This window comes from Rhagoletis zephyria, unplaced genomic scaffold, assembly GCF_001687245.7.
Source record: "Rhagoletis zephyria isolate East Lansing unplaced genomic scaffold, Rhagoletis_zephyria_1.1 Rzeph_scaffold_00748, whole genome shotgun sequence".
Classification (NCBI taxonomy): Eukaryota; Metazoa; Arthropoda; class Insecta; order Diptera; family Tephritidae; genus Rhagoletis; species Rhagoletis zephyria.
Window position 1 is genome coordinate 164,226 of NW_016157832.1, and position 8,334 is coordinate 172,559.

Consider the following 8,334-nt stretch of genomic DNA (forward strand, 5'->3'; position numbering starts at 1 on the left):
AGTGCAATGTGCTTAATTGAAATCACACAAATACTGTTTCACTTCTCAATTGATTAACGTTTTCATATTGAAAATTTACAAAAATCACTTGCACTCTTTAAAATTTGTATACGGCTTTAAATGAATATACATGTACATATGCATGTATGTATGTACGAGTATATAAAACATATATTTTGTAAATAGAAACGCATCTCTAAACAAAGCGAACGCTCGGCATACAACACTCCCGCTCTCAACAGACTTTAACACCATACTGATCCAACCACTGAACCTTTGTACATAGATTACGTTCCCAACCAGTCCTGCCAGGTTGGCGATTTGGTCGTCATTTTGAAGATTTTTTACTGCTGTGACGATTTGACACTTTTTGTGAGCCAATGAAGATTTTGCTTTATGTGCAAATTTGGCTGGTTTTTAACTTTGAAGATAGTCACACAGACAAATAAAAATTGCAGTGTAAACACTACCATTTCTGCTAATACATAATTGTCATATAGAAATTATATCATGTGGCAGCACTAATAGTAGTTATCGATAAGTAGTTTTCTTTTTTGTTTCATCACTATTTGTGCATGTTTTGGCGGTCAAATTCGTAATCTTTGCGTTGTGGCGTTACATATTTTATTGAGCGAAGGGAATTATGAATAAGTTCTTTAGCAAAACTTGTAAGTTTGAAAAGTTTCTAATACACATAGCAAAGTTGCAGTTTGAAAAAAAAATAAACATGAAAATGTGCTTTTATTACAATTAAAGTAATGCGAATTATAAAAATTTTTAAAAATTTAACTTTTTATTTTTAGGTATATCAATCATAAGCTAGAATAAAATTAAAAAAAAAGCTTGATGATTCCGTTTATTACTATTTGTTATATGTTTTTTATATAAATGACGATTTTTGAGAACCAAACTGACGATTTCTAACTTCAATGACCTGGCAACACTGTTCCAAACCGGCATCGAAACTACATACACACATATGTACTAGGGATGTTTCGAATGTCATATTTTTCACATTCGCGAATGCGAATGCGATTGCGAATTTTCGGAATGCGAATGCGAATCTTAGAAATAACATTAAAAAAGTTATAATCAATTTAAGTCACCGTTTTTATTACATAAAAATTTTGTAAATTATTAGAGCATTGAACGAGTGCTTATTACAGTGTTTTAATCTAGTAGTCAAAGTTCAAAAGGTGCATATTATATTTCAAAAAGTTATTCTGATGCCTTTTCTCCCATGAGGCGATTTCTTAGAGACTCGTATGTAAGGCCGGCTGCACTGCCCACTTGGAACACTGGCGGGTGGAGCGCTCAAATATTTGCGGGCTAGATCTGCAAATTTTTCGTATTTTTGTTTTCGTTTAGTTTTCCACGAACCGAGGGGATTTTCATCGAGATAAGCTCGTTTTCCCTTAAGATAGGCCTTTAATTGAGCTTCAATTTCACAGGTTTCAATGTCTCCAGATTCTACAGCCGAGCCTTCGCTTTCGCTGGAGTAATATAAAATTATTTCTAGACTTTTAGCAGTACTTGTTTAAGGCCCATCAAATTGCTTGATATACTACTTAACCGTTTAGCGCCTGAAGCTAAAAGGCGGTTATTGTCCGCCCCCTGGTTAGACAGACTTAGAGCCATTTCAACAATATTACACATTCGCATTCGTAAAACATTCGTATCATTTGATGCGAATGCGAATGTGTAAAATAATGCGATTCATTCGCATAACGTATGCGAATGCTAACATTCGCAACATCCCTGATATGTACATACATAGGTACATTGGGGTGAGCCAAATAAACTAACCTAAAGAATTTATGGCCTTAAAAGGGCCTGTTTACTGTAAAAGGTGTCGGTTGGCATTTGAAATTTTCCACACATAAATAATTTTTTAATTTAATTAAAAACGTTATAACTATTGAACCGTTTGAGAAACAAATTTTCTCTGGACATGTTCTTGCACGACACTAAACTCTCTAAACAGGGCCCTGATTGACTGTCTGTACTCAAAAAATTATATATGTACTTACGACTGTGAAATTCGAAAAAGTAGACATTTGCAGTTTTAAAGCTTTGTTATTGCAAGTATTAATGCTGAATGAAAACCACATACCCTAAAATGATACAACATGTGTAGAAAATGTTGATTATAAACTACTTTTGTCAGACAAGAGAGATTTTTGATCCATTTATTTATTTTTATTGCCTTTTTAAACATTAATATTCTTTTTAACTATTAATAAAATTCAATTTTTTGCAATTACGATATTGCTGGCGATCTAATTGCACTGCTTGCAAAATAAATTGCGTCTTTCGTCAAAGTACGATTATAATTTTGTATCAACGCTATACCTAGTTCAGTAATATTATTATATATAATACACTTAAGCGTCTCTTAAAGCTTAAACAGACGGCAGCGTTGACTCGAATTAACTCGGACTTAATCCGGATCAACTGCAGTTAATTCTCCAGTTGATTCGGATCAATGCTGCCGTCTGTTTATGTTTTAAGACAACCAACTTCAGGGTAATTTTTTAGAAAATTTAATGCCCTACAAGAATATGCGTAACGGTTCAATAGTTATAACATTTTAAATGAAAAAATTTTTTTTACATGCAATTTAAATGGAAAATTTCAAATGTCCGCCGCGGCGCCACCTTTTAAAATTGGAATACAAATTTTTCTAAATGTGAGAATTTTCTTCTCAGTAAATAGGTCCTTCTGAGGCCATAAATTTGTTAGGCTAATTGTTTTGGCTCAGCCTAATGTACATGCAAACTAAAGCATCAGAAAGAAAACATCGGAGCACAACAAATGGGTTCTAATATAGTCCGACCGATTCCAATTTTTTTTTCAGGTACCGATGCCGATACAAACTAATCAGCTTAAGGGGAAAAGAATCGGCCGATGCCAATGCCATAAAAATTGCAAATAAATATGTTAATTCATAAAATCAGTTAATTTAACGGAGTTAACAACACAAAAGAAAACAAACAATTGAATTAATTGGCTTGGTATGCAACATTACATACACATGTATGTACGTACATATGTGTGTGTAAACATATTTGTACATATATCACATTTATGTACATTACATAAAACACTTTTTATATGGTGCTGTACTAAAATTCACTTTTGCGTAAGAACTTATATGCTAGGTATGTAAATAATTGCAATATTTTGACCGGTTTTGGCATTTGGCATTTGGCATTTGTCTCTTGGTTATTTAATATATATTATTTTTATATAAAAGTTATACAACAAGCAGCTTATAAATTCACATTACAAACTTTGTACAATAATTAGAAAAATTCTGCTTATTTTCACCTAAATCTCAAACTTTTAAATCAGATTTTTGGTGTGCAGTTTAGTACACCTTTTAGTTCTAGTATAATGAAGTGCAAGTTTCAAGCTGCTATAAAATCCCGTTAATTTTTGGCAATTTTTTTGCTGGCAGTGTCCTTCATATAAAAGAAAAGTGTCGAACATACTTTTGTATGGAAAAAACGTGAAACACATTCAACCAAAAAAAAAAAATCATTTTTGTGAGCTGTCTGAAACGGTTTTTTTTTTATGTTGGCTGTTGTATGCCTGAACATATGACAAGTAATTTTTATCCTTTGCTGCTATAGTGTCATAATAAAAATAATACAAATTTTTAGTTAAGTGTGCAAAAATGACGCCCCTCTCCTTCTATGTTATGTCGAAATTGCATAGCTGTATCGATGACCACTAGCTCATTAGAAGAAAATGTGTATTCATTTTGACTATGGCAGCGTAAGCAAAGTGTTAACTTTAAAGTCGTTTTTCGCGAGTTTTTGACTTTTTGATACGATACGCGATACGATATGAAAGCGACATCGACATCCTGAGTACGTGGGAATTGGTAGGAGGTGATGAAAACTGTGTACACTTGGACGATAGCGACACTGCGGTGACATACATATGTATACCGCTTGCGTTTCGGTGGAACGAAACGGTCTGCTATCACACCGCATATGGTATCACGTGTCGTATCCCTCTAATGTGCACTGCGCGCATTTCCACGTCATTTTCATATCGTATCGCTTATCGTATCGCTCTAATGTGCACCGTGCCTAAGCCTTAGACCATGGTACAATGAATACCTATTCAGCAGCAGGGTTGCAATTTTGATTTTTTTATTCGAAGTGGTCCACGAACCCTCGTTTTTGTTTACATTTTACTCGTACAAGGTAAAATTTTGTTTGCCTTTTTTTAAATTTAAGAGTAAACAAGTAAGAAAATCTAAGTTCGGGCGGAGCCGAACATTAAATACCCGGCGCAAGTATTAAATATATGTTTTTCACCTTTCTGAAAGCTACCGCTAAATGGTAAGCCGCGGTGTATAAATTTTGAGTAAATTAGCGTCCTCTAATTTCGAAATATTGAAGTTTCAAGCATTTCTGAAATTTACCGTTATACGAAAAGCGGCCGTAATTTAAGTCCGATTTCAATAATTGTCAACGTTTTGCTTTTATGTGGCAAGCACAATAACCATGCCGAGTTTGGCAAAAATTAATAGAACGGTTACCGAGATATGTGATCATAAGTGGGCGGTGCTACGCCCATNCCTTTTATGTGGCAAGCACAATAACCATGCCGAGTTTGGCAAAAATTAGTAGAACGGTTACCGAGATATGTGATCATAAGTGGGCGGTGCTACGCCCATTGTCCAAAATTTTATCATAAACGTATTTCTTGGTAAAGAATTGTTGCAAGCATCAATTATGAATAAATTAGCTTTAATATTTACTGATTTATCGAAGATTTCGTATTTCTATAAATTACCGTTATATGGGATGTGGGCGTGGTTTTTGTCCGATTTTAAAAATTTTCAGCCATTTGGTATGCGGTTACCAAGATATACACATTTAAGTAGGCGTGGCTACCCCCATTTTTCAAAAATTTTTAATATTCTTATTTTTGGTCTAAAAATTATTGTAAATATCAATTTTGAGTAAATAATCTTCAGTAGTTACTAAAATACCGCAGTTTTCGTATATCTGAAAAATACCGTTATATGGGAGGTAGGCGTGGTTATTGTCTGATTTTGCCCATTTTCAATACCATCCGACCTACGGCCGAAAGAAGTGCACGTACCAAGTTTCGTTAAGATATCTCAATTTGTACTCGAGTTATCGTGTGTACAGACGGACGGAGAGACAGTCACCGCTTAATCGATTTCTCTTTTCATTCTGATAATTTAGGTATACATATGTCTTTATCTATCTCGATTCGGTTTACCTGTTACAAACAAGTTGTAATACCCTTGTGCACAAGTGCGCTTGGGTGTAAAAATGAACAACAAAATACACGCCGCTTGTTGTTTTTGCTCTAATGCTGCTACCGGTTTAATGTGCCTCGGCTTAGGCACTCTTGCAGTGAAGCTACCATATGTAGAACACATCGCTCATTTACATTTATTTCAATAGTATCATAATCCAAATATAATGTAGTTAAGTTTGCAGAAATTATCTCTACTTGTTTGTTGTGTAAAAATTTCATAGCTGCATGGATTACCAGTATCTCGAGCAGGGCTGCCAACTATCCTTAGCTACGAGGTGCCATATTGAGGGTAAAAAGGTGCCAAAATGTGCCAAATAGAAAAACAAAAGTGTCAAAAAAGGTGCCATCCTGTTTAATCCCTCCCATTTAGCAATAAAATAGGAACTACATTTCTAAAACAAAATTGCAATGCCAAAATAAGATAAACTAGTTGAAAAATCTTTAGAAATTAGAAAATTTTAGTTAAGAAAAAGAAGTACATGCATAGGATTTCACAAAAATGTATGAAATATTACTATTTTTGAAAAGTGCCATTTTGGCACTTTGTGCCCAATTGAAAAAATAGAGCCAAGAATGGCACGGTTAGAGCGAAGTTGGCAGCCCTGATCTCGAGATACACATAAAATTCAAAGCTAAAAGTTCTTATTATATATTTGTAATTAAAAAAAAGAATTATATATATATATACGTGTCACAGGACATACGAACTAGGGATGGGTAGATTCGATATTCGAAGCTTCAAGATTCGGATTTTAATCGAATTTTAGCTCCAAAATGGCGAATTTTTGAAATCGAACTTTGTGGTGCTAAAGTTCGGATAAAGTCGAATTTTTCAAAAAAAAGTCGAATTTCTTCTTTATTTGCAAAAAAAAACCAACCCTTGTTCCTTGTTCAATTAAAGATCTCGCTTTAAAAAGCCAAATCATACGTTGTCATCAAATGTAAGACTTTTTTATTCGTTGTAAAAGTATAAACATACATACGTATAAATCAAGGAATGCAACCGATTCAAAATAACGTTCCGGTTTGGGTTTCGGTTTTGCCAAGTGTTTCGGTTTCGGTTTTGGTTTCGTTCTTCAAAATTTATTTCGGTTTTGGTTTCGGTTTCGTTCCGGTTTCGGTTTTTCACAGAAATTTTGTTGATATTATTTAAATCACAATGTCTTAAACGTTGAGGAAAGAAAATCGAAAATTACAGTTCACTGATAATATCAACACTAGGTTCTTTCCCTAACAATCCGGACCGGATTTGGTAATTAGAGAATAAGAGAAACATTTTCTTTCAAAAATGGAACAAAGTTCAGAAGTACGGAAACGCAAAAACCCACATTTCGTGCCCACAATTAATACTCAAAAAAATTTAACACTAATTATTGGCAAATCTAAGGCTGCTAAATAAAAATATGTAATATATTAAAGTGTACTCAACGTTTTTTATTGCATACAGTGACGAGCAAAACTGTAACATGATGTAACACTTTTTATTTCAGCCACCGCTATCTTTCATAGTTCTAACGACTTTCATACTTTTGTTGTATATTCTTATTGGTACACTCCTACTCCCGCTCTCATAACGATTTGAGGTCAATCCAACAACAATAAAAAAACCTGGAGACAAAAATGTAAGTTAAGGCAAATGTTACAGTTTTGCACTCACTCTCAGTTTTGCATTTTACAGTTATCTTTTGCTTATTTGGAAGTCAGATGACTTTTTTCTGTATTGTAATTTATTCAAGAAGTGATCACCAATAAATAATATGGTTAATCAGGAAACATAAATGTAAATAATAGATTTACTGCGAAAAGGCGGGACCGCAGGGAAAGTGGCAAAAAATTGTGGAGTTTGCCACATGAAAATGTTAAGACTGAGAAAAAATATAGCCTTAAGTGTTACTAAGGACAAAGAAAGTCTGTCAAAATATATTACAGTCCGATATCTTGTGAACTTAGTAGCAAGTAGCGCTGCAGGCACTACTACAGAAGCGCTTAAGGTATAAAAATTGAATGCAAATCAGTAGATAGTGAGGCGAAAAATTGCCAAATTGAGCAAAATGGATCATAAAAGAAGAAAAAAGCAAATTTGATCAAAATACATGTGCGAGTGGGGCAGCGTTTTGCTGCATCGCGCGAAAACCGGACCGTTGCCTATTGGGATATGTTAGGCCTTACAGAATGCAATAAAAAACACATTTTTAAGATTTAATTGAGGGTTATTTGGTCTGACAAGACTAAATTAATAGCTTTCAATCAGATGGCCGGGCATGGTATTGGATCAAAGGCCCAAATTAAGCCTAAGCGCATCATGTAAGGCAAACTGTGAATCACAGTGGTCGGTCAATAATAGTTTGGGGTTGTATTTCAAAAATTTTGTTGATCCGTTTGTACGCATTATGCGTAAGGAACAGTATCTGTTCATATTTTAACAAAATTTGCAAGATGTAGTCGAAAAAATTAGAGTTTCTGCTGAAAAAGCAACCAAAACACACTGCACATGTTCGCAAAGACTGGAACAAAAGCAGAAAATTGCTAATTTGAAATGACCTCCACAATCCGAGGACATGAATCTCATCGAGAATTTGCGAAATCAACTAAAAGCGCATCTTACTAAGTATCCAAGTCCGTCCAATGGAGTACATGAGCGGTGAAAGCACACCAAGGATATATGGGAGGCTATACCTCCAGAATTTTTACAGACATACACATTAGGTATGCCAAATTGCAACCAGGAACTAAATAAAGCAAAAGCATACTGAACATTGTGTTAATAATTCTTTTTTTTTGTGAAAATTGTCAAAAAGTTATTAAAAATATATGAGTGCAAAACTGTAACATATGCCTTAATTTACATTTTTGTCTGCTGGTTTTGTAAATGTTGTTGAATTGACTTCAAATCGTTATGACAGAGGAAGCAAAGATGTACCAATAAAAATATACAACAACCGTATGAATGTCGTTAAAACTTGGAAAGATAGCGACAGCTGAAATAAAAAGTGTTACTCCATGTTACAGTTTTGCTCGTCACTG